This window comes from Miniopterus natalensis, chromosome 1 (assembly GCF_054644295.1).
Source record: "Miniopterus natalensis isolate mMinNat1 chromosome 1, mMinNat1.hap1, whole genome shotgun sequence".
NCBI lineage: Eukaryota > Metazoa > Chordata > Mammalia > Chiroptera > Miniopteridae > Miniopterus > Miniopterus natalensis.
The window spans coordinates 62,845,166-62,872,674 of NC_142081.1; the positions used below are offsets into that span (position 1 = coordinate 62,845,166).

Sequence of the window (27,509 nt, forward strand, 5' to 3'; positions counted from 1 at the left end):
GATTACAGCCTTTAACATATTTCGGTCTGTCGGCGGTTCCTGCAGACTTGAAATGTCTGTGGTTGGTGGTGTTTTTAAAAAACTGATCCTCAAATCGGAGGTCAGTTGGATCCAGTAAATGCCCTTTTACTTTGAAATAATCCCAAATGGTTAATGTACCCCTAGTTTATTGCTGTTGGAGTCATTTTGTACTTAAATCTAAAAAGGAAAAAAAAAATCTGCTTATTTTTCAAGTATCTGAGATCTTGGAAGGTGAAATTGCTGACCCCCAATTCACGACGTGGCTCCACAAACAGGGAAGCGGCTGTTGGAAGGGGAAAAAAAGGAAAGAAAAAAGAAAGCGGAAAAAAGCAGCCCTGGCTGGAGACAAACTCTGTTTGGGGTCTTGGGCAAGGAGACATTTTACTGGTGCAATGGCTCTGGCCTCCGGGCAGTGTTTGGATTCTCAGCAGCCTCACACTGAACAGAGGAAGGATCTGGCTACAGCAGTGGTGCCTTAGCAGACGACTGTGACAAAGTCAGAAACCAAGACCCAGCAATGACGGCAAAAACATCTCCCTGCAATATCTGTTTTCCTTGACTTGTCCTACACTGGTTTCCTTACCTTACAGCCCCAGTAGTCAGTACTTCTAGTTATCTTCTATCAAATGTGTATTTTGGGCCAGGTATTATATATACCTGGCTCATTAAATCCTTGTAAGAATCCAAAATGTGCTAATTTTACAGATGAGTAAAAAAATTTAAAAAAAAAAGAGAGAGAGAGAAATCAAGCAATATGCCCAAGGCCACACTGACAGTGAGTGGCCGGATGAGACTCAAACTTAGCCCTTCCCTCTCCAATCCTGTGCACTTTCCACTCATCTGTACTGCTTCTTGGGTTGTAACTAATGATGCAAATAATTTCTAGACTATCCCCCTCCACGTTTAAATTTTTTAAATCATCATTAGCTGATTTTAATGCACAGCGTGGTACAAGACTCAGCATGAAACATCCTCGGTCCTGTACTGGGTCAGCATGTGGTTAGAACTGGGGTCTAATAATATTATTGGATGTTACTAAATATTAAGAAAAATGTTTTACTATTTAAAGAGTTCTCTATGTCAGGTGATTGGCAGCAGTTTTATAACACTAAACACGTGTGAAATTAAAATGATTCCAGCCATAAATGTTGACTCCATTCCTTTCTGTTTTTAAATGTTTTGCCTGACTCACAGATTACAGAATTTGATGCCGAGTGACTTGATCTCATTGGGCCTCAGTTTCCTCACACAGGAAGTGAAGTTATATCTCTTGTAGGTCTTGGCTGGCTGTAAAAAGTTCATAAGCATATATTTTTAATCCCCTGATTAATCCTAGTGATTGAGCTTATAAAGTTTTTTAAGGAAACAGAGACCCACCGAATGAAAGAGGGAAAACACAACCTGGAAACAAGTTCACATATAAATCAGGGTGTGGAGTGAATGAGAATCCCAGGCAGGCTGAAGCCAGACAGCAGCTGCCTCTTTTTCTGTGAACTCTTGTAAATACACATAGTGCTTTAAAAATAAAGTGACTTAGTAATGACCTGAAAGGCAAATGATTTTCTCATCCAGAAATGTTTGTCACAAGTGTTATGAGAACTGTCAACTTTTATTTAGAGAGGTAATATAACAAACATTTCCCAAACATTGACACTCATTGTTTGAGGTGAGGAAACACACGTTGTTTGTAACCTTTTTTAAGAAAATGCAGTGACTGCTAAGAAACTGCCAACAACTTAAAAATGTTTTTGTTATTTAAAAATACATCCCATAAAAATTTCTGGTAGAAAATGTTCCAACTTTTAGAAGTACCTTGCTTTCCTTTACTCACAAAATGTCTAAGAGTATATGTATATATGTGTATGTATACATATTTATATATGATATGCATAATCATATATAATATGCAGATAACAGATAATTTTGTTTCTATTTGTTTGTTGCTATTTGATATAGATTAAGCATTAAGGGAAAGAACACAGGTTACCAGAAATTAGAAGCCCTCAGTTCAAGTCTCTGCAAATAAATTGGACACTAAAAAAGCAACTGGTTTAAATGCTACTAAATATTCTGAGTTAACTACTTCTCTTATAAATACCCTACTTTCCCACCCAAATTTAACAGGGAGGAATATTTATATTTAATATTTAATATTATATTTATATAATATATTTATATACTTAATATTTATATAAAAATATAATATATAATTTTTATGTACAATATATATATGTTAATATTTATATATATTTCCTTTTTTCCATCTCCACTGAACTGCTTCCTTTTCTATTTCACACTGTAACTTCAGCAATTATCTCCCACCCTTCCCCAGTCTTTTCTATAATTCTTACCCCCAAACACAAAAGCAACTTGCTTAAAAACAACAACAAAAAAAACCTATCTAGATTGCCCCAGAGAGTGTTTGAAGTCTATGGCATCACACAAGGCTTTTCTTAATGTAGCTCCTGTTCTCTATGCCCTAATCATACTAAAAATTGTTGGCAGCTTCCACTCCTTCAACCTTCTATGCCTCTGCCCATGCTGTTCCTTTCCCATACAGCCACCCCCGTTCTAAACCCAGGCTTGTATGAATTAGCCTCCCGAACTTCCACTCTATGTACTCCAGGCACATCTCAATCCCAGTACTCTTCATGTTGTAATTACTGGTTTATTTGCCATAACTGGGAACTGCGATCTCCTGGATCATAGGTGGATGCTCAATCACTGAGCAACACCGGCTGGGCCATGCCTCTTATTTTAATTCCCAAATATTTAGGTGTACTTGAAAATACATGATCTTGATCTTTAAGCATATTTTTAATATGTAAAGACCATAATCTCTAAGTGGAGTAATTTGGGGTAGAGGGAGGGATGGTGGATAAAAATCCATAAAGTGATTTTAATTATTTTAGAGAAAGTTCTATTATGAAACAATAACAACAAAAATTATTACCCAGTACAATTCTAACCTTTCTCAATTTCTATTTTGGAAATTAAATTTCCCTAAAAGTGATGCTTTTTGTTTAGAAAGCAAATTCCATACACATTTACACACAGAGCAATCTTTAGTGCTTAAAACAACAGCAAGCACAAGAATCCCAGGGGATCATTTAAGAGGTGCACTAAAAATTCACTAAAAAGATCCACTTAGGAACGCAAGTGCCCAGCTATGGCACAATTATGAATAGGATGTCTGTATATATCTCTGTGTCCTAGGATTTAAAAGGTTTTTAATAAGTAATATTTTAAAATGAATACACTTAACTGATAGGAATCAATTCTATACTTAGAAATACTAAGGGTATATAAAAATAACATTCATAAAATTTTTGATAGATACACATAAACTGTACCAATAATAGAATAGTAATGTAGATGAGAAAGCAAACTGGATAATAGTTATTTTGAAAGTTCCACAGATTTGTTGGACTTTAAAGTTCTCTCCAGTGGACCGCAAATATTTTCAGAAAGTAGTGGTTAATATAACTATGAGGTCAGAATTGGATTATTCAGACTATAATACACACCAGAGTTGAACAAATTGTTGAATAAATCGAAAAGGAGGCTACAATAAGTTGATTCAGGCCAGCATCATGTTTTTGTAAGTTCAGTCCTTATCACAGATGGGTGCTTAATGGAAAACAATGACAAATTTACTTGTCTTCTACTGGGCCCCAGGCCTGTGCTAATAACAAATGAAATATTTAACTTAATATAAATATTTTATTGGTGAAAGTGAATCCCTGCTTTTACAAATGCCGGGGAAACTGCAAATTTGTTCCCTTTAGTTTTATTATAATGCACAGGAAACTGATATTTAAATTATACATACGTGCTGGCTGGGTTGTCCTTAAGATCCATTTATCATAATCTGGTCATATACATACTCTGAAGTGTGCAGGCAATAAGAACACAACCACTTATCTACCCTTCCTACTTACTGGCTTGCTGATGTCTACAAAAGCAGTGGGAGATGATATTGCAGGCGCTCAGCTGCTTTAGGGATGTAGGAAGCTAGACATTGTAGCATTCAGGTCAATAGCCACATATCAGAAAAACTTCAACCACAGAGAGATCCTACGGCCTAAATATCCAATGCCTCCGACTGCAAGTGAGCTAAATAAGAGTTGTGCACAAAACGGCGTCCACCGGAAGGCTGTTTTCAAAGTGACCGAGTTGGAAGTGCAGAGGAATCCAATTCATTTTGGTAGAACGCAATTCAATTCAAACAGTTACTGAGATGGATTTTAGCACAGTTGGTCAGAAAGACCTCCTTTGATCACTTTAACATGATTTGAAAAGAGTGTATGTATATATTCATTTGCTCGCTTATTTTCTGTCCTTCCTATCACAAATTAAGCTCCCTAAGGAGCGGGCGCACAAGCGTCGTGTTCACTGCTGCATTCCCGGTGCCCAGCATGTCTCTCTGCTGAACTAGGGAAGATGCTACCCTTGCCCTTGGGGAGCGAACGTTAATTCCGCACATTAGTCTGCATTTGGAAACACCAGTCTCACACGGGTAAACAAACCACAGGAAGGCTCCAGAAGGAGGTCTCAACTGAAGCACACCGGGGTCTCAGAAATCTATGAAGGTGGGAAGAAAATTGTGAGCAAGCGGTTCAGAAATAAATCCGAATTCGAAGCTGATTTGAAAAGGTTTACTTAATTAATGTTGAATTCAAGACTCTGTTTTATTTTTACCTTCTTTCTTTGTCGATCGTTAACATCTTAAAAATGTACTGATTTCCCCTCCCCTGTATTAAGGAACACTCAAACAAGAAAAAAATAACACAAACATAAAAAAATAAATTGCTTTACATAAACTTAGAGATGCTAAGAACATTCATGCATTAGAACATGTCTTGATGGTATTAGTAAGCTTTCGTATCTCATTCTGAATCATATTACTCGCTGAGACTATATTTTATGTGTTTATTACATACACGTTTCAACTTGCCTTATCTGGTTGGGTTCTTGACGGTGGTCCAAATGCATGGCTCTACAGTTTCAACCCTTCCTTTCCTAGTAGCTCACATACATACACAAGCCATTTTCTGTAGGTACCTGGATGAGTTCTATAAAACTTTGGAGACTTGGTTTCTTTTTTTTTTTAAATATATCTTTATTGATTTCAGAGAGAGGAAAGGAGAGGGAGAGAAAGAGACAGAAACATCAATGACGAGAAAGTCATTGATCGAGCCCGCAACCCGGGCATGTGCCCTGACCAGGAATCCAACCCCGATCGCCTGGATCCTAGGTCGACGCTCAACCGCTGAGCCACGCCTGGCCGGGCGGAGACTTGGTTTCATTCACTCTTTCCCTCTCAATCCATAAAGAAACTTTTCGTGGATTAAGGATAAAATGTTGTGGTTAAAATTTGTATCTTTAATTATGAGGTATTCAAAAAAGAAAGCAAACAGCGGAGAGCCCGTTTCCCCCCAAAAAGTTCATTCTTAGTGTTATGGGCTGAACTGTATCCTCCTAAAACTTATGTTGAAGTCCTAACCCCCAGTACCTCAAAATGTGACCCTGTTGGGAGATAGGACCTTTACAGAGGTAGTTAGGTTAAAATGAGGTCATTAGAGTGAGCCTTAATCCACATGAGAAAACCTGGACACAGATATGTACAGAGGAGAGATGGCTGATTCTATGGCAGGGAGAAGACAGCCATTTACATGCCAAAAAGAAAGGCCTGGAACAAATCCTTTCCTCACGGCCCTGGGAAGGATCAACCCTGCTCACACCTGCATCTCAAGACTCCCAGTCTCCAGAACTATTAAAAAATAAATTTCTGTTGTTTAAACCACCCAGTCTATGGTATTTGGTTAAGACAGGCCTAGCAAACTAATACACCTAGAGAGTATCATTTTACTTTTCAATGTGGGTACTTTGCAAACTGACAACATGTTTTACAAATATTAAATAATCATTATAATTATTTAATGAGACAATAAAGTAAACTTCATTTTTAAGATTTTTAAGGTTCTTCAGACTTAAAATATTTAGACCTAGCTGGAAATATTTTGGCCTCAAAAATACTGAAGATAAAGTTATTTTGTTTCTACAAGGTCTCAAGTGTGTATGTAGCAGAGGAATGCGTTTGAGGCCACTCTCTTCTATGATGCTACACCAACTCCTTTTAAGGTGGAGGTCATGCTGGAGTGGTCCTGGGATATATTTTGTTTGGCCTCCAGTGGGGCTTTTGTTGTTGTTGTTTTTTAATGTTAATACTATTTAACATGGAGGAGAATAAGCATAAAAATCTGGATTTTCAATATTGTTTGAAGAACTGGAAGATCTGACCATACTAGGCCCATTGTATCCACACGGCCACAGCAGGCTGAGACAGAGTGGTGGCTGCTCCATGTCAAAGCCCACTTGCTCTTACGCTCACCACTGTTCCCCCTTCCTTTAAGTTGTCTGCCTGTCCCTTGTAAACATTTCACTTTGCAATCTTTGGTCCAAGGGGAGGCCACCTGGGCTTTTCAATGACGAGAAATATGGTTAGTTAGGGTGCCCAGATGAATGTAGTATTTATTTCACTGTAGACAACACAGAAATGGTAGCTTACCCCTCTCCCCCAACCCCACCTCACTCACATTCCAATTTGACTAGCATCTATCTGTCAGTAGTCCACACAAGGGTTCCCAAGAGGGTATTACAAAGAACACATGAAGCATTAGATGCAAAAAATGATCCTTGGTCAAGTAAATTTAAGAAATGTAGAGTTAAATAATGACAAACATGTCTCCTCGCTACAGAACTTCTCAGAGCTTCTGAAATTTTAACATAGTAGGCAACATGTTCTAGAATCATTAACCACCCAACCTGTGTTTTGGGAGCATTTTCAGCAAACAGTATTCAGGGAAACTCGGACCCAAGCAAGCCCTTTCCCCATACAAAATAAAATCATTTTTGTTAAGTAATGTGAACTTGTGTAGTAAATACAGCATTTTAGATGAATATTCAAATAGAATTTTAAAAAAATATAAGGCTTTGCATGATAATTCATTTGGAATATTAACTTTTCAATTTCTGTTGGCTGTGATATGTGCAGAGATGGCCAACACTATGGATCTTTTAAATTCAATAAAATAGGTTTGTATAATTCTCTGTAATCAAAATGGAAACAGGAGGATGCATACTTAGTTCCACTTGGCTCCAAGATGCCATCTTCTGCTTTACTTTAAATTTGCTAACATTTGGAATATCTGCATAATTAATTTTGAAGTTTGATAGTTGCAAGTAATAGTTAAAATATGCATTACTGTGTGCATTTCTCGTAAAGCGTTTAACAAAATAATTGCAATGTCATCTCCAAACCTACTACTAGCATATGAAACAATATCAATAATTCTTTTTTTAATGTTGGCATTATTTCTCTCAGAAACTGCAGTGGGCTTCCTAGGAAAACAAAAGCAAGGGAGGGAGGGGATTGCCCGTCTGCTTTCTTCAAACTAAAAAATTGAAAGATGGCTGTTTACTTTTATTACACATAGTATGTTAGATTTTAACATTCCTTCCAAGTTTCAGAAGCTTTGGGAACACCAAATGCTGATAATATGAATAATTTGTGCCATTAATATTGGCATGTGATATTTACATTTTAAAAATACATTATGGTTATTCAAAATAAACCTATTCATTTATTGAACAAATAGTTATTAAGAACTTACTACATTCCAGGCACTGGCTAGTCTTGGGGATATAGGAATAAACAAAAGACAAAAACCCTGCACTTGCAGAACTTTAATTCTAGTGGGGCAAATAAAATCAGGGACAGTATAAATCATATGAGAAGGTGAAAAGGAATATGGAGAAACAAAGCAAGGAAGGAAGATGCAGGATGTTGGGGAGGGTGAGGGTAGGCCTGAGAAGGTGACATTGAATCTGACTTTTGACACGGAACCACCTATATATCTAAGGAAAGCATTTCATGCAAAGGGGAGAGTTAGTGCAAAGGGCCTGAGACAAAATATGCCTGGCAAGTTTCCAAAATAGCCAAGAGGCTAGAGTGGCTGGTGCAGAGTGAGTGAGGAGGAACATGGGAGGAGATGAGGTCACGGTGATGACTGGAGGGAACTGTGCATGGCTGTGAAGGCTGAAGTAAGGACTTTGGCCCTTACTCTGGGTCAATAAGGGAACTGCTGCAAGATTTTTAGCAAAGGCTTAAAATGATCTGACTTACATTTGATGATTTGGATGTTATGTTGAGAAAAGACTATAGGAGTATGGGGGTAGGAGCAGGAAGATCAGTTAGAAAGTTGTTTCAATAATCCAGAGTAGAGATGATGATGACTTGGATCAAGTGGTAGCAGTGGAGAGAGTGAAAAGTGGTTGGATTCTAGATCTATTTTTTTTTTTTTTTTTTTAGAGAGACTGGAAGGGATGGGGGGAGGTGAAGAGAGAAGAGAGAGGGAGAGAGAAAGGGAGAGACAGAAACATCAATGTGCGAAGAGACACTGATTGGTTGCCTCCTGCATGTGCCCTGACTGGGGCCAGGGATCAAACCTGCAACCCAGGTACATGCCCTTGTCTGGGAACCGAACCCACACTGGTCAGGGCTAGATCTATTTTGAAGTTAGAATCAACAGGACTTTCAAAAGATTAGAAGTGCAATATGAGAGAAACAAGCAATAATGATCCCAAGATATTCTGGCTAAGCAAACAGAATGAGAGAATTGTCATTAGGTGGGATGGGAAAACTTTTAGAGACTTCTGAAATTCAGATCCGGCATGCTGGTTTGAGATGGCTAACATATATCCAAGTAGAGATGCTGAGGAGGCAGTTACATGCATGGGCCTGACGTTCAGGGGAGAGATCCAGAATGAAGACGTAACTTTGGAAAGTATTAGCACACGGATGGCATTTAAAGCCATGAAATCACCAAGAAAAAGATACAGCTAGAGAAGAGAGGCAAACACTGAGCCCTGGGACATGCCAACAGGACAGAAGAGGATGACTCATGAAGGGAGATTGAAAGGGAATGGTCACTACGGCTGGGAGAAAAACCAGAGGGTATGGCACCTTAGAAATCAAATAAGACAATGTTCCAAAGAGCCTTCAATAAGCTGTGCTGAGTGTTGCTGACAGGTCAAGAAAGAGTGAGTTCTGAGCACCGATCACTAGGTTTATTAACATCATGATTTTGGTCATAACATTGTTTCAAATGATATAATTATCTTTATTAGTAAATATGAATTTATGGGAAAATCCGGGACACTCTAAGTACCTCACACACCTTCACCGTTTTCTAAACAATGTAGCCCCGGGTAGTTCCCTGCATATGTTTTCCTATTTGGGTTAAATGACATTAAATTCCTGATAGAACAGACTGACTCAGCAATTGCCACTTGACCTATAAGCAGCCTGATGTTGCCCAAATGGCCTGTATACAGGTCTGATCCCGTAACTTCCTACTAGGGGTGGACAGTCATTAATGGGATACTAACTAGTTGGACTGTAACTAAGTAACCTAGACTATAATGGGCATGAGAGACACTTGGAGAAAAGGGAGTTAGCAGAAGACATTTGTCCACAGAAGCTTCCCATTCTCGAGGTAATATCGCAAGTGTAGGAATGCAGTGGTGCACAATGTGAAACCTCCTCGTATAGCTTGATCACTTTTGCGTGTTGGTGGCACACTCTGGCAACACAGGCTATTGCAATATTTTCCAAATGCTCCTAATATAACTTTAGCCTCAAATGCAATACTGTGTTGGCTTTGGTCTAGACTCTATGAATGGCTTCATTTGAATAATTCAGAAGAAGGGCAGGTCAGAAGTAACAGGCCAAAGCAGGGGCAATCCTGGCATTAGAGCAGCAGGAACAAAGGCATGAGAAAGGGCAGTGTGATGTGTTTGGCTGGAATTAGGGAGGCACGGGGAGTAACAGCTCGGGATAAGGCTAAGGGGCAGGGGCCAGACTGTGGAAGGCCTTCGACGGGCTTGAGGCCGAGCCTGACTCTCCCCTGCGGGTACTGGGCGACCACTGCCGATTCTAAAGGGGTCTGGATGTGTGATTCTTAAGCCTCACCACCCAGGCTTGAATGGCAGAGAGAAAAGAGAGGACGGCAGAGCTGGGAGAGAGCTGAGAGCAGGTGACCGCCCGGCGGGACTGACTGGCAGACACAGGCAGCCAGTCTTAAGGGGCCCGAAGGTGACGCAGCTCGGGGAAGAACTACCTTGTTGGCCCTGCCTCTTCACCCTGTCCCCTCCCGCCAGTGCCTCCCACCGACTGAACCCAACAGGAGGCCAGAGGGCAAAGGGCTCTACTGATGTGGCCCATTTAAGTCAGATTTCCAGGTCACAGAACAGACCAGAGTGGGATAAAGATACACACACAGAGGGGCTTGGACCCGTGTTCTTGGAAGAGGGACCCCGTGGCAGGGTGCAGGGGGAAAAGACAAAAGCAAGGAGGGCGCGCAGAGTGGGGTCCGGTGCTCTCCGGGCTCTGAGAGCTCACAGGGCGGGCACTGGGTCGGGCAGGCCCAGGAGGGGAGGCGCTTCCCGGGCGGGGGGGGGGTCCCCGCAGGCAGGAGGCTGCGGGGCGGCGGCCCGGAGGAAGGCAGCTGTGCAGAGGCTCCTACGGGCGAGGGGCTTCGCAGCAAAGCGCGGGAAGGCCAGCTCGGGCTCGGCAGCACCCAGTGACTCGGGCGGGCGAGCAGGGGCCGCCCACACGAATAAACACCAAGATAACGGGCGCAGGGAAGAAACAAAGAAGCATAGGCCAAGGGTAACTTTCAAAGCACGAGGAAACCTGCAGCTGGGGGGAGGAGGAAAACAGGAGAGTCAGAAAGGTAGCAAGGAGCCGCCTTCACCTAACAAGGGGGAAGAAGTAGAAACAAGAGAGAAACGGGAGCCGCCCAACCCAGTCCTGCTGGGAGGCCTCTCCTCCGAGAAGCACGGAGCAAGGTCCTGGGGTGAGAAGGAAAGCAGCAATGAATATTGTAAGAACAGCTGAGGGGTAAATGAATGACATTTTTCTCTAAGAAAAGTTAAATAGACTAATGAGCAGGGTTGCTGCAACTTGTGCCTCCTTGGTACAACCTAAGTTTCGACAACTAAATTCTGGGACAGGCTGGGACCTTCCCCGCCAAATATTTCCCTCAAAGCCTCACAGTTTTTATTCTGCTCTGAAGGTATGGGTTTCTACAGGAATGAACCACATGATTAGCAAGTGTTCATGAGTTTAAGTGAACAAATATTAGGTGCTGGGAAATTAACACCGGGTATAATTAATCTCAAATAAAAGAAATAATTATTAAACATGATTGTTAAAGGGTATGACAAATACAGGGTGTTCCCAAAAAAGTGTGTACACACTTTAACAGCTGATGGCTCAATTTTGAAAATGAAATGTATTTTAATAAACACTACTTTTATAATTATTCAAAGTGTGTGTATACATTTTTGGGGGACAGCCAAAAATTTAACACTGATAGTGCTAACAGCTTAACATGGAAACTTAACATGTTCTATCATAGTCTAACAGCTAGAAATAATGTACATGACTATGAAAGGTTAACTTTAAAATTTAAAAAGTACTGACAGACTATATATAGTTTCTTACATTTTAAAGTTGATCATATAATATGCATACATATGCACATATGTATGCCTTTGGTAATTTTAGTGATTTAAAAAATTAATCTAAAATAAAAATGATTTAAAATGGTTAAAAAGTGTGTTGTAAGTATAAAGATAAGCATATTTAAAATAATTGATATGATAGAATAATAACATGGAAATCCTTACTTAAAATGTCTTCGTATAGTCTACCAATTAGAAATAATATGTGTATTACTATGCAAAGATCAACGTTAAATTTTAAAAGTACAGTAAAACTACGTATCTTTGGTAATTTTAGTGATTAATGCTTTAATTAAGAGATGAGGTACATGCAGACATATGCAATAAACTGACATAATTCATCATATTGCGAGGAATACCATGATGAATGCATATGTATACTGTGAATTATACAACGCACATGCAAATCATATACTCATTACCAGGCTGAGACATTATTTTTCCTGCAGTCAAAATGCAACAAATCTTCAAGTACTACTCAATCTAATGCATGACTATTTAAGAACAAAGTAGTTTGCAGTATCTTCTGTAGAATAATAATTTAAACAAGTTACTGGAAACAGACGAGGCCTTTTTAGTGGGTAAATCTCTGTGTGAGCTAAACTGGAAACAAGTTGCTGTACTATGCAGCTATTGTTCCATAGTGTCATTTTAAATAGATTTTAATAAAGACTATAAATACACTGCAAAACTAATCTTTATTTTTTTAATATGAACATTGAATACATTGGTTATTGACTACTTGGAGAAAAATAACAACACTGGTCTGGAAATAGTTTCTCAACAAAAGAGTAATTACTTAAAACACACCTCTTCTGAGGTCAATTTGTCTTTGAATGAGGTGTCCTCAAAGGAAGACAATTTAAACACGAACACGTTTGGTGCTAGGAAGGAGCTGGCAAATACTGATGCCTGCGAGCTTGGTAAGAGCTGACTAGCACCCACAATCTTGACAGAGGCAGAGCAAGGCTGACGCCAAGCTCTAGAACAGGCTGGAGTTATTTAAAAACACCTACTATCACACAGTCAGGTTAACCTGAATGCAACTTGGAGACATACTGTTAATTAGACCTTGACTGAACTCAATGGAAAATAAACGAGCTTTTTAAAAAAAATATGCAAGTAAAAAGAAGAGACAAAGTGCGTATGAAATTCTTACAACCTACTACACAGAATCAGTGTTGTGCTAAAAGGAAACAATGTGTATGTGAACATATTAATTAAGATAAAAAGTGCAAAAATCATTTTTTCCAATCATTTTGAACTTTAATGTGGGTAAAAGGACTTGGGTTAGTAGTGGGAAGTCAAATAGATGTTCCTAACTTCTGAGTGAGAGTCAATCAGCACACACGAATCAGACAGAGAAGGCCTTTAAACCTATTATATACTTCGATGCATTAGAATTCCCACTCTTAAATCAAACCTAAAGAAAAATATTTATAAGATCCACCATTGTGTGAATCAAATATAACAGCTTCATGAATGACTTTTTCACATCTGGGATAGGAAGATAATGCCCTTATTAATATATTAACTTTATGAAATTTTATAACATTTTAAAGATTTCTTTAAAATGAAAAGTCTGTTTTACTTTTTAATTAAATCTACTTCCCAGAAAGGTCTTTAAGGCTCTGTAAAGTACATTGCATTATCTTATTGCAGACAATTCTTAAAACCACGCTTGAATGCTTGCTTTATCCTTTGGTGAACAATTGAAAGATCATATGCTAAGAGGCTGTGCTTTCTCTTTTTCTTGTCCTGTAATTTAGACATTTTAATGCATTTCCTCCTAGTTGTTACAAGAGCAAACTATTAAGATTCATAGATTGAGACAATTTTGACTCCTATGATTATATAAACACATGATATGAATTTTTCCTAATCATGGATTTGGAAAAAAATAACAATAAAACTCCTTCAAATAAGATGATTACTCTTTGGAAGGTTAAACTGAAACAGGGCTTCTTGTGTTGCCTCAATATATATAAATTATCTATAAAAATAGGAAAATACAATACATTTGGTTAACTAGTCTTTACTACTAACAGGGTAAATGATAAATTCATATTAAGAAAACATTTTCTCCAAATAAAGTATATTTTAAGAGTTTGAAATCTTCAGATTTTTGTTGTTGTTTACAGATAAAAATACTGAACAGATGTCTAAAGATAGCCAAGTAAACTGACAGATTTAAATCATAGAACAATTAAGATTTTAATTTAAAAATACATAAAAATTTTTCTTTCCAAGTATATGTCTAAAAGGAAATACATTTAGATTAACATTCCTTGTTGGGAAACTATATTCGCAATTCAAAAAAAAAATGCTCTTGTAAACAATGACAAAAAACCAAAGCTTAAAATATAAGGCAAATGCTTTAAAATTCATAAAATGTAAGACAGAAATTACTCACTTACAATCTTTATAAATAAAAAATGATTCACAATGCCACTGTGGATGCTATATACATTTTAGAGCATAAATAAGTATGCTAATAGGTTTCTGTCACATTTTGAATAAATGTGCACAATTTCTCAGCCCTTTTCTATATTAGAGGATATCAGTTTGCTACTGAGTTAAAACACTGTAATTGAATTTGATGTTAGCCAATCAAATTATTTTTTTGGATAAACTGGAGATTTAAAAAAACATTTTTACATTATACCTTATGATTTTAAAGTTAAGAGTGGCATCGAGAAAGTATTAGAAAATATAAGATGTTATAATTTTATACTAAAAAGCAATACTTTAGACAAGGCTGATGTAACAATCTCCCTTAGCTTTTAGGTTTTTATTACAAAAAAAATTAATGTATAAATCCTAGAGAATGCCCCCATAAAATATTTATCTTGCAGATTCTATATTCCCCTTTTAAGTTTCTCTCAACTTAAGTATTTATTTTGCTGACATATTTTAAAAGAAACCCGAAGCCCCAAGTCATTCCACCTCTACAAATTCTCAACTGTATGTATCACTTTAAAAAATGGACATTTTCTTAAATAACCACGATGCCCGGTCATGCCTAACAAAATTAACGGTAATTTCTTGGTGTTAAGAATTCACACCAATCCAATCCGATCCAATCCATATTCAACTTTCAATGAGTGTCTCAAAACTTTATTTTTCCTAGTCTATTTCATGGAGTCAAGGGTGCAACAAGGTCAACTGCATTTGGTGATGATGTTTTTTTAGTTCCTCTTTCCTAGGACGGTTCCTCCCTTTCCCCTTTGTTTTCACGCCTTTGCCTTGTTGAAGAAGCTGCTCTGGCTTCTTTTAAATTGAACCTGGGATCCCTGTTGAAGAAAGTGCAGTAGTTGGCTGCAAACTAAACCTGTCAAAATGTTCACATTTATTTTTTGGCTGTTAAAGGGGCAAAGGGGAAAGCCCTGAGACGTTTCTGCTTCTTTAATGATCTGAATAACTTCCAAGAAGCCCTTAAACAATTCTACTCTTCATACCAAAGAGTCTAAAACTGTAATCATCATTCATAAAATTTGTGTTTTATAACATTACTTTGATATATTGGCAGTCTGTAAAATAGGTTTTATTTAATAGTGTTAATGTATTTATGTATAAACTAAATGACATCAGATAAGCAAAGGGATGTGTAGCAATTCCAAGTTGACGAATACTTTTCTTACAATGTATAAAGAAATAATTGTTTTATCATCAATCTGGGACAGAAATACAAGCTGGCATGTCTCTTAACTTTTGTTTGCAACCCTTTTTCTAAAAGGATCATTGAACCAGACAGGCAGGTTTTCATTAAATTTAATTTGTGCGAAGCTTAAATATTAGGTTGAGTTACTAGGACAGTGAGGAAGTGGATGGCTCTGTCTTTTTAAATCTCACGCTGCACCTTTTAAGGAGAGATGTATAGGAAACTTAGAGGATTATAAAACGCTGATGGAAATGACAAATGTTAGAAAAGAGAACACTGAGCTTTAACGTACTTCCATGGTATTTGTGTTAAATAAAAACGTAAATTAACATATATAAGACTGGCTTCCTCTTTCCCTGCAACAGCTTTAGCTAATAAAACTTCAAAAAGGTCAGTGATGTACAGTTTTTGAAAATCCAAAATATGAATGGCTTTAAATGGAACCATGTGAAGTGAACGACAGTGAAGTGATCGGTAGATAAACTTACCGAACTCAAATGAAATAAATTCGAAATGAAAAGGATGACGGGCAATTAAGTACCTACTTTGACGATTCGAAGTGGTCGGATTTTTAGGGGTATGACACAGGAACCTTAACCTATCTATATATGAGTGATAAATGGGGCATTTTGTGTCATTACATCCCCATAAATCACTTTCTTTACCCGCTGACGGCTTTTATCAGATCTAACCTTTTCAAGCTTCTATTAGAGTGCTAACATTTTCAACTCTGACACATGTGCAGTTTACAAATTCTGCAGCTGATTAACTCTGGACAGAAGCTCACTGGCATCATTGTGTTCAAGTTGGGCGAGAGCCTTAGAGTCTCAAAAACTCAGACACTTCCATTACAGTACAAAACCCTCAATGAATGTAAGGGGTTGGGCTGTGGAGTTGTTAAGCAATTGTTTTCTGTTGGGAAACAACACATGAATAAGACTTCATTTTCCACGAAACAGGTGACTTAGAAATATTAAGAAATAAAAAGAAGAAATAGAAAGTCCCTGGATACTAAGGGTTAACTTCTAATCAAGAACTTTTCTTTTCTTCTCATTAAAACTATTTCTTTTGGCAATTAAGAAATATTTAAAAAAAAACAAACTGCTAAACTTCAGTTCTGACACAATCAAAACAAAGAGAACCCAAGATTAATACATTCGTGGGGTGAGGAAGATGACCCCAAATAAAACATAATTTAAGTGGGACTATAAAAATGATTAAACCATTTACAGGTGAATTTTATGGATAGATACTGAATCAAAGTATAATACATAGCTTAGCTCTCCTGTAAATTCCAACATTCTAAGTTAAAAGTTGTTTTGGATAATTCAATCAAGCCAACTGAAAAAGTAAAAATGAGAACTTCTCTTATTCCCCCTACTTTTAAAACAGTTGTGTGAAATTATGAAAACAAAGCATGTAAAAAGGTCATTCAATTTCTGTTGAACTAACTGCTAAATTACTAACTCATCATAGAATGTCTTTTACCTTAGGAATATACTACTAAATACCAACATGAAACATTTAAAATATTTATTACAAGATGAAACTTCAAAATATAAAATATGTGCCTATTAATAAAGTAGAAATAAGTAAGGCAAATATTTGTAAGTTGAAATCATTTACATTGCAGACAACAGAAAAGCAAGACTTCACAATATTTTTAATTTCAATGGCCCTAATTTCTTAGTAGAACAGTCAAATACAATAGTTGAACTTGACAGTTCCAAGGGTTTGGATGATTAACACAAAATTGCGCAAGTAGATATCATGTGTGTGTCAATGTATTCATATAAAATGCACATATAAAAATATATTTGAGAAGATGTGAGTTTGTGAGGACAAAGATATCAAAGGAACTTATTTAGAAAAGATAAATGACAGAGACCTTGAAGTAAAGCTGAAGTTTACAAAAATACTGTCCGGCAACAGTAGCAAGGCTGAACAAATCTTAGTACTGGCTGCCTGACCACCAGAAGCCTGCGACTTCAAACAGCATTAGTTTTGATAAGAACTACTGGCCATCAAGCCTAAATAATAAAACGTAAAGAGACGGACTAAAGGCACTAAAGTAAAAATGTTTACAAGAGAACCTCCTGCGGCAGATTGCCTCTTGTTGATAAATGACAAATCTTAGAAAAATAGTGGGGGAAGGAAGATTTTTTCTAGCATTGCAGCCCACAGTCTCATAATGTCACTATCTAAGGCCTACCCAAGACAAATTAAAAACTTCTTTATTTCACTAATAATGTCACTCATCACAGGAGCTGGGCAGTTACACTTTGACAATTCAGATGTAAATCCTGGGTTGCCTATGAGTATTCACGACAAAGGCATATTTATCATTTAAAACAAAAGGACATGACTTCTTGGTGTTCGTATCAAAGCCCGGTGATGGATGAGGCCAAGCTAATCAAAAGACAGACTAGAAAGAACACAGATGTTTGCTACTTGGATTAAGAAAAGACTATTGCCTCCCCTAAAACTTTCCCAATATGGTCATTTCAAACTGTTTTAAATGTGTCATTTTAAATAGATATCTAAGTTTAAAATTCACAACTATAGTTGTTGCAATATAATAAATATCAGGTGTGTTTTTTTAAACTTCAAAGTATAGAAGCAAAATTCCTGAAACCAAGAAAAGGTCAGACTACCAGAGAGTAATAGTTCTCCAAATGTAACCCATAGAAGGAGTTCCACAATTGGTGTATCCTTCTCGATTATTATTTTTCTATCCAGAAAATGAAGAGAAAGAAAGCCTATCATCCCTCACTTCTACAGACAGAAAAGTGTGAGCTGCAAGCTTAAGACATTTTTATCATATTTGTTTCTGACCACTGTGTCTTTGATTTTCATTCTAAAAGCTTTTCAAGTTGGAAGGCATTTAAAAATAGTTGTCTATCTTTTAAGGTTTCTTTAAAACCTTAAACACAATTAATTCTAGTGATTTTAGCCTTCATCACTATTTTGGATGAGACCAAAAATAAGTGTGGCATTAAAAAGACTAAGATATTTATGGCTGGAGCTATTGATAGCACTTCCTCCATTCCACTGATGGAGAGCCATCATCAGGACTGGCTAATAGAAATCCAATTTACAAGGCCCTGCTCATCTGAGTGCCTTTCAAGAAGCACAGGATTGGTAACCCTTCAGACCTGCACAGATGCCTAATCTTCCAGGGCAGAACTACTTTAACGTGGGTTACTGGGAAGTCATCATTGCAAGGTCACCTTGAAGAACTGCGATGGTGGGGGGTGGGGAAAGCCTACTATGTAACCCATCTGTTCCCTGCCAATTTTCCCTGCTGCTTTTGAATCCCAGTGAAGCACACTTGGTGTTGATAAGCTTTTAACAGTCAGAGTGTATATGACAAAAACAAAACAAAACACAACATGAAGCCATGTGGGAGGAAGGAACTACTTATGCATGAAGGGAATACTTGGATAGTTTTGTGTCACCAGGTGAACTGCTAGGCTGGCAGCTGATATACCAATTTCCCCTTTTGGTAGGATCACCTTCCTCTCAAAAGGGTGGGTAACATCAAAATCACTATGATCTCTCTTTGTACCCACAGCTCCTGTGCTTCTTGTATGGAAAATCCGCACCATATGAAATGTGCCACTGGTGTTAGGCCGGCAAGGACATCCCATTTACCCCACAGAGTTGCACCTATAAGTTTGCCAGGGTTTACTTTTCACTAGCTATAGTCACTAGTATATGTCCTACTTATAAGGGGCATGTCCTCCTTTCAAAGTACATACCTGCTTCTCACAGAGGGAATGAAAAGCTGAATATTTCAGAGGGCTTAAAATTCGATATATTAAGAGGTATTTATAGAATAACAAAAATCTTTCACCTTTTGGCCCTTTTATGAAAAATTTACTGGATGCCTAATATATTTAATATTCAGTAGCATGTGAGAATAATTTTTATGCAACTCCGATAGTTAGAAAGATAGATAACTCAATTATTAGATCATCTATCAAAATATTCAGATGTATAAGAGGCTACTAAAAAGATTGATGACTGAGAAAGTCCACTGATTCTCTCACCATCATATTCATGCATTTGGCCAGACAACATTTTTCGCTGCCTTCACAAGCAAGCTTCATTACCCATCACTCCACTGAAAAGAGTTTATTATGAGGCTGCCATCTTGGCAAGACTATTATTTAGATGATAAATGCTGAGGGGAAAAAAGTGTGTCTACTTTTTTTTTTTTTTTTTAAGAAAAAGATGAGCTTTCCTGACAGATAAAACAAACAGCATCTACATTTCTAATTAACTTAAATTTGGCAGATACAAATATAGGTCAGTTAAACCTATGATGTTATCTTCTGTCTGAATTTTACCCTTAATTTGTGAAATGTAAATGAACTAATTAGAAGAAAAACAGCATGATAAGTGACAAAATGCTTCAGCTGGGTCTTTGCTTCCTGACATTTATGATCAACTATAATAAATTATTGCCTTTTAAAATAATTGATAGAATATGTATTTTTTCTCACAACCATGAAAGAAATTTTTACCAAGAATTTATAAAGAAGGCCAGGAACTTAGCAGAACAACAGAACTTTGTGGTGTACTTTATGAAGAAAAGATGTGTATAAAATGCTATAATATTAGAAACAATTGGGTTAATTTATGCCTGTGTACCTAGGGGTGAATTTAGAGGGAAAAAGTGTGTAGGCATTAAGTCGCTAGTAAGCCCAGTAAAAACATCATCAGGACTTAACCCTTTACCTGTCTTTTCAAACAGATTTGCTGTGCACTCAAGCAATTAGTGACAACAGTGTGGGTGTGCGCATGCGTGTGCACAAGTGCGTGCACATGCACCGGCGTACCTGGATGCTCTGCGGGGGTTACAATATTACTGGGAGAATGAGAAATGAGAAAATAATTTGACTATTTGAGCTTCAGCAGGAAAACCTGTCATTGTTAAGTAAAATTAATCCATGTAATAGTTAAGTGAAAAGAGGTTTTCAACTATTCCTATGTAGATAGATAAAGACTCTACATTGAGAAGTACATCTGTAATGTCGCATATAGGTGTCAACTAGAAATCACATAAATCCTGAAAGGTGAGGCCTGTGGGGTGGCCATGCTATGGCACAGTGGGATGTGTGTGACCAGGCCCCGGGCAGGCAGAGCAGGATCGGGCCTGTCAGTTTTCAGAGCACACAGACCTGGGGGTCTAATCATAATGACGAGCACCAGGAAGCTGGCGCTGAAGCCTGTGGTAACCTAGACAGGAGCTGAAAGTGTTCTGTCTGTCCTGAGGATCGGTTTCCTGGAACAAGACAACATTTGAAAGGGTGGAGGAAATAGAGAAACAATTCAAACAAAGGTGTATGACATTCAGGATTCTACTGGAAAGTTCAGAGACTGTGTAAAATAGGTGAATAGTTAAACAATTAAATACTTCAAAATTTCAGTCCTAATTTTAGTATGCCACTAAAATACTTATCTTGGAGAAAAGTATCGTAATTTAGCAGACAGTTATCACATTTGGAAACAATATGACTGAAGTGTTTGAATACTCCTTTCTCCAATATTATGACAAACATATAAATGTTTCTACATTTTGCAAAGTGCAATCTAGGTGCTAGGAGAATATTATTACACTTATTTTATATTTACTAGTTGTGGAAACAGCAAGAAAATCTTCCTGAAGAGTGGCTCCTGATGAATAAGTATTTAGCTTATTACTTTTGTATTTTAGAAATTCATTAATGGCAAACATTTTTCTTTCTATCCCCACATCACCATGATACTGCATTAAGAAATCATATGGGTAACTAGTCAGAGCTCCACTTCACAGTAAGTAAACCTAACACAGAGTATATTTATACACGGCAGAAAATTCTCTTGACAGCTCTCTGGCCTCCACCTACCTCTTCAACCTTTTAACACGTGATATACCTCTGAGGCAACTACTTCAAAAGCTATCAAAGATTTTCCTTTATGTACACTAACTTTGCACTTTAGAGGTAAACTTCAAACATCTGAACACCAAAAAATCGGTTTCTATCACAAAGCTAAAGACCAAAAAACAGCATAGAAACCTCCTTGTTTGTTTAGGTTTTCTTTTTCAAACATTAACAGTCGCCATATTTATCATTTTGAAAAATAAATTTAATTTCTTTAATTAGAAGCCTTAATAGTTCCAAGTAAGGCTTTCAGCAATCATTTATGGTCATTCAAAATGTAAATATTTCTGTATTGAGGCAGCTTCATGTTTGGGTGTGCTGATCTGTGAAGGAGAAAGGCAAAGAGGGCAATGCAACGAGTGTCAGGTGGCCTGCCCAAACCTGAGCGCCTTGGTGGTGCAGGAAGGTCAGACCCTCTCAGCATTGTCCTGGTGAGTCAAAATATGTCAACAAACCATCACACCGCAGGAAGAAGAGTGACCTTTCTGTTCTTTACGTCTGGGCTGCTGATGGGGCTCTGGACGTGAGGCATGCATGAATGGTTTTCCAGGCTGCTTGACAAATGCAACTCCCAAGGTTTCTTTCAAGTGTGGTTGCTAAAAGCCCTGGGTTCCTACATTTTGGTACAACTTTCTAAACGTGTGTAACTCATGATGTACACTGATGTTAGGTTAACTGTCAATACTCCAAATAATCAGACTCAAGGCAACTGGACTAGAATTACTTTATAAATGTGTCAATGTGAGAGATGAAGGATGAGGGCAGTACATTTAGAAATAATTTAATTCGCTCTAAGAGTAATACTTATTGTTAATTGGTTCTCTAAACTTCATTATGTCTGTCATATCACAGTTGTCTTCTCTCTCTCCCTGTCCATAAAAATAGGCATTTCTCTACTCTCCCCTTCTGTGAAAACTCACTCTTATTTCTACTGAGGAAAACCCTAAGTCAGTCTATCTCTGATCTATCACTTGGACTCCTATTATAGAACCCAGCAGCATTTGGACATCTAGAGACGTTGCAACTAAAGTTATCACTAACCTAGATTACTTTCTACTCTCAGTTCTTTAATAACACCTTTGTTCTTCCCATCATCAATATCGAAACCGCCAAGTTATCTGGTGATACTCCCCAGTGCAATGACATCGAGTTGCTTGCCAAATTCTGTAAATCCTGTCTCTACAATCTCTGTAAGCCTACAGTCTCTTTCCGTTTCCACTGCCATCATTATCACTGGGGAATTCATGGATTTTTAAAATATGGATGACTGTATCTAATATGGATGACTGTGGTGTCCCCATTCCCAACTTCTTGTTTCTGTGCAGTCTAAGCACTGCTACCAGAACATCCACCCTAAAGTTACGTCCTGATTATGTCCCTCTTCTACTTAAAAACTTCCCCTGTCTTTCCAGCTGTGTGGACCTTAACCTAGGCACTTAATCTCTCTCTGCCTCACCTTTCTCATAGGAAATGAGAATGAAATACTAGTATCTACCTCATAGGACTATTATGTGGATTAAAGAGAATAATGCGTGTATGTGTATGTGTGCTTAAGCCAGTGCATTGAGCAGAGCTGGGGCTCAGGGTTAGTTATGTTTCTAACCTATGTACAAGCTATGTTTCCTATTAGATTGAATTAAATTCCTTGATGGGAAAGTTAGATTTTGTTCATCACTGTATGCTCTGAAATGCATAATATGCTGCCTCTACCAAGAAGGTAGTAAATATCTATTGAATTCAGTCATATATCTATGTGACTACTGATGGAGCACTTCGCTAGAATGCGCTGAACGAGGGATATGTAGTGGTAAAAATATTCATTTCACATTTAAACAATGAAAGACAATGGGGCTGATGAAATATTGTGGTCTAGTAATGGGTTCAATATGGTTTTGCACACTTGGCCTATGCACACAGCAGATGACTTCATTTTTACCACTTTCCTAGTCATTATAGAGTGCTCTGAAATACCATAGCTGAAGCTATCAAGGACAACTGTGATAACCTCATATTTATGTAAGTTGATGAGCCTTATGAACTAAAAAATCCCTTTTACTAAATAAAGGAATTTTGCATGAATTTTGAATGTATGATCATTTGGAATGAGCTACCAGGGATGCTATCAGACTAAATTTAAAAGGAGGAGGTGGTGATGGTTAACAAAACTGCCAGTGACAAAAAGAAAAATGGCAAAAAGGAATGTATAAGGAGAAGTAGGAAGAGGTTAACTTTTCTGGTACAACTCTTGTGAGAAAAGAAGGGTGAGTAAGACACAGGAAACATCTCAGTGTTAGTGATTATACAGTTGGAAAGGCAGTAAAACAAGAGAATGGAATTCACCCAGATAGTAAAAGTAGGTTAAGACTGTAAAGGAGAGAGCAAGAAAAACACAAAAGAATATAAGTGCCCTGTGTTAATGGATAAGTGGAATACACAGAAGTTCAGTTTTTACACAAGCATGATATCCAGAGTCAATGAGAAATTAGAAATAAAGGATGTTGACCATTGCCATTGTGTATCCACACAGATTTCTGCTTCATGAGAAGAGTAAGGGGCACACAGATTGTACTCATGGCTTATTTCTCATACTCCCCACGTGTGAGAAGGGAACGAGCAAAAGCAAACTAGGACAACGCAGCCTCACTACCCACAAGTCTCCCATCCCACGAGATTTCTGAATGATATCTAATAGCAGAAGATACACAGATAATGGGGAAAATGTGTCTCTTACATGTAAAGGAAGAGAAAAAGCATAACTGGGCTTTATCTCACCCAAGATGGCCAAAAGGGCAGTAGAAGTCCCTAGTGAGGGCCATCAAAAGATGAGCAAAGAAAGCTGCTTTCTAACAACCATAGGCTGTTAAGGCTAATCTTCAGTCTTAACCATACCAAAAGCCTTTCCTTTTGTTGGGCAAAAAGTAGTGAGTGAAAATCCTGTTCCAACTCTCAGGAGTCTGGGAGAAGGAGAGAGAGAATATAGGGATGCCTGTTTGAAAGAGAGACACCAAAAGAAAGAAACCTGAAGGTTTGTACAGCAATCTCATTGATTATTCTATCAATAGCTGGTGAGTAGGACAGATGATGAAGTCTATGAATTAAACAGCATAAATAGTAAGATTACAAGGTTAATGCTGAACAAGACAAAGTGGTTTAAAAGGTGTTAAATTATGTGTTAGAAACCATAATTGAGAGACATCTACTTGGGGACAAGGACTGGATTTATCCTTCAGGTTGCAAGTTGGGAGAAGCCCAGTGTTCTCTCTCTGATTGAGGAGATACTGCTGGGAGAATGGGAAGACCAGGCAGTTAGTCTGTTATAAAACAAATTTCAATAACTTTAAAAGAATTCAAGTTTGTTTCTGAACTCAATGGAATTAAATTAGAAACCAATAACAGAAAGATACGTGAAATTTTTCTACATATTTAGGAACAAAATAGCATACCACTTAACAGCCTGTGAGTCAAAGAAGAAATGAAAAGAAAAATTAAGAAATGTTTGGAACCAAATAAAGATGAAAACACACACCATACAGTATTTTGCGAAATACAGTACTTCAAAGCAAATTTACAGCACTAAACTGCCTATATTGAAAAAAAAGAATGGTTTCAAATCAATAACCTCAGCTTTCGACCTTAGGAAACTAGAAAAAGAAAAGCAAATGAAACTGAAACTAAAGAAAAGAAATAATACAGACTAGAGTAGAAATCAATAAAAGAGAAAAAAGAAAATCAATAGAAAAAAATCAATGAAACTAAAAATTGTTTTTTTTCAGAAGATCAATAAAATTGATACACCTCTAGGCAGATTGATCTGGAAAAGACAGTTATCAATGTCAGGAACGAGAAAGGAGACATCACTACAGATTCTACAGATATTAAAAGCATAAAGAAATATTTTGAACAAGTTTATGACAATACATTCCACAACTTAGATGGAATGAACAAACTCTTTGAAAGATGCAAAGTATCAAGTTCACAAAAGGGAAAAAAACACACAATCATAACCTGAATTCCATCTCTCTCTCTTGCTTTGAAATTTAGAAACAAATTTTACTTAAGGTCTGAAATACAACTCCTAAAATATTGACTTCTCCAGACAACTGTGGCTATACAATAATGCATTGCCTCTGTCATGTTAGAACATGTATTAGACTCAAATACAAAAACCATGAGACAAACCACTATCCTTAAACAATTTGAGCAAAGACAGAATGCCTAAGGAACAATACAGATAGATTTGCAAAGGATGGGCTGTTTCACTTCAAGTACCATAAAAGAAAAAAGAAAAAAGGGCACAAATGCATGGGTTTTTGGGTATACACATTAAGTTGAACCTTTGGCAATAGGAACCAGGGCATTTTATCATGTAGCATTAACACATAATTAGAAAATTGTGTAGTGTCAAAGGGATAGAACCACCAGTATTCAAGCAATGTCGTTGACTAGGGAAGAAAATGTTCTACTGACTGTTTCTTCTCTAATTACTGCACATACTGGTAGCAACTTTGAAAGGAGAAAAGGAGCTTGCACTCCTTTTATTTTCTCTTTAAAACAAAACAGAAAAACTGAAACATAAGCCCTGTTATACATGAACAATTTTAAGAACATCAGTTATACAAGAAAAAGACTAAGAACAAAAAAGAGTGTTTACAGATAATACATAACAGTGAGTGGTCAGTAGACCCTCAAAGGGCTTTGCGGTGGTACTCAGCCAAGCCACTTTGTAATGGCTGCCAATAAATAGAAATGAAGCATTCTTTTCTATATATTTTAGGAAATCATGCCAACAGTCCAACAATAATTCAAGGCTCTTCTCACCAATGGGCATACACATCAACATTGCTCAGATTCTTATGAATAATCTCAGTACGTGTGGTATTCCATAAACCTGGGATATCAGCACATCAGAGTGAGCCAAGAGGATTTCAGCACACTGGGCTGTCTCAAATTTGTAGAGCAGCTGAGTGCCCAACATCACCTTGAAGTATTCTTTTATTCCCATGATGACTTCATTCACTGCATATTCCCTACTGTTGACATCTCCTTGTGGTATCTTGCAGCTTGTGTACTCTTCCAGAATGACATCTACATTTTTCTTAGTAGGGAGTTGAAACAGCTGCTTCTACCTGGTAAGTAAGTCCTAGTCCTCAATAAACCATGGTTTTGATTCTTCAGGAATTGTCACTTGAACTTCCTTTCTATTCTTAAATGCCTCCTCTCTTTCAACAGTGGGGTCAGCCTGGGCCCTTTTCTTCCGAGGTGGCTGAGGGGCTTCACTGGTACTGCAGCCATCTCCGTTTCCAGGAGTCTTCTGTTTGCTCTTTCTTGTCTTCCTCAGCAATCATAAAGGGGGGTTCTCCACAAGAGTGATCCCTCCCTGCCATTTGCCTGGAGGGCTGGTTCAAGATTCTTCTACTGTGGACCAGCTGCCTTCTTTCTTGATGAGGCCCCTCTCGTCTTACTTCTTTGCATATTGCTTCTAGTTGGCTGGCTTTTGTTGTTTTTTTAAAAATATATCTTTATTGATTTCAGAGAGAGGAAGGGAGAGGGAGAGAGAGAGATAGAAACATCAACGATGAGAGGGTTATCATTGATCGGCTCCCTCCTGCACGCCCTCAACCAGGGATCAAGCCTGCAACTCGGGCATGGGCCCTGACTAGGAAACAAACCTCGATTTTCCTGGATCCTAGGTCGATGCTCAACCGCTGAGCCACGCCCAGCCGGGCATCTAGTTGGTTTTTTTGAAGTTGTCTTCTCCAAAGTGTTGTCCATGAGTTTGAGAACCCTGCTTTCTGGCACTCATTCAACACTTTTTATTTCAACTAATCCTCTTCCTTCTTGCTCTTCCAAGAACTCCTATTGTTCTTCCATATGGAATCTTACAGATCTTTTGGGATGGTCTGGAAAAATGAGGTGGGAGACACAACCCAAGATTCTGTCATCAGGATCAGATCTTCTGATCCTTACTATACAGCAAACTTTGCTCTTCTGATAATAGCCAGCAGCCGACATGTGACCACTGCTGTCCCTTCAACAGCCATGGTCTCTATATCTTTTAAAGAAACTGATTTTGTAGTTAAAAACCTTTCAACAGGAAAACAGGCCCAGATGGTTTGGCTGGGGAATTCTACCTAATATGTAAGGAAGAAATAATAATTTTGTACAAACTTTTCCAGAAAATTGAAGAAGAAGGAATATGTCTCAACTTATACTATGAGGCCAGCATTACTCTAACACCAAAGCAAGACAAAGGCTTAAGAAGGAAAAATAAATCACAGACCACTATTATTCATTAACATAGATGC

General features: G+C 37.7%; 1 protein-coding gene and 1 pseudogene across 1 annotated transcript in view; both read right to left on the reverse strand.

Annotated features, from left to right (window-relative positions):
* CDIN1 (CDAN1 interacting nuclease 1) overlaps positions 1 to 27,509 on the reverse strand; it is a 203,322-nt gene that overhangs the window by 56,686 nt on the left and 119,127 nt on the right. The gene's annotated exons all lie outside the window — the stretch shown is intronic.
* On the reverse strand, positions 24,089 to 27,245 carry LOC107542944 (mortality factor 4-like protein 2; annotated as a pseudogene).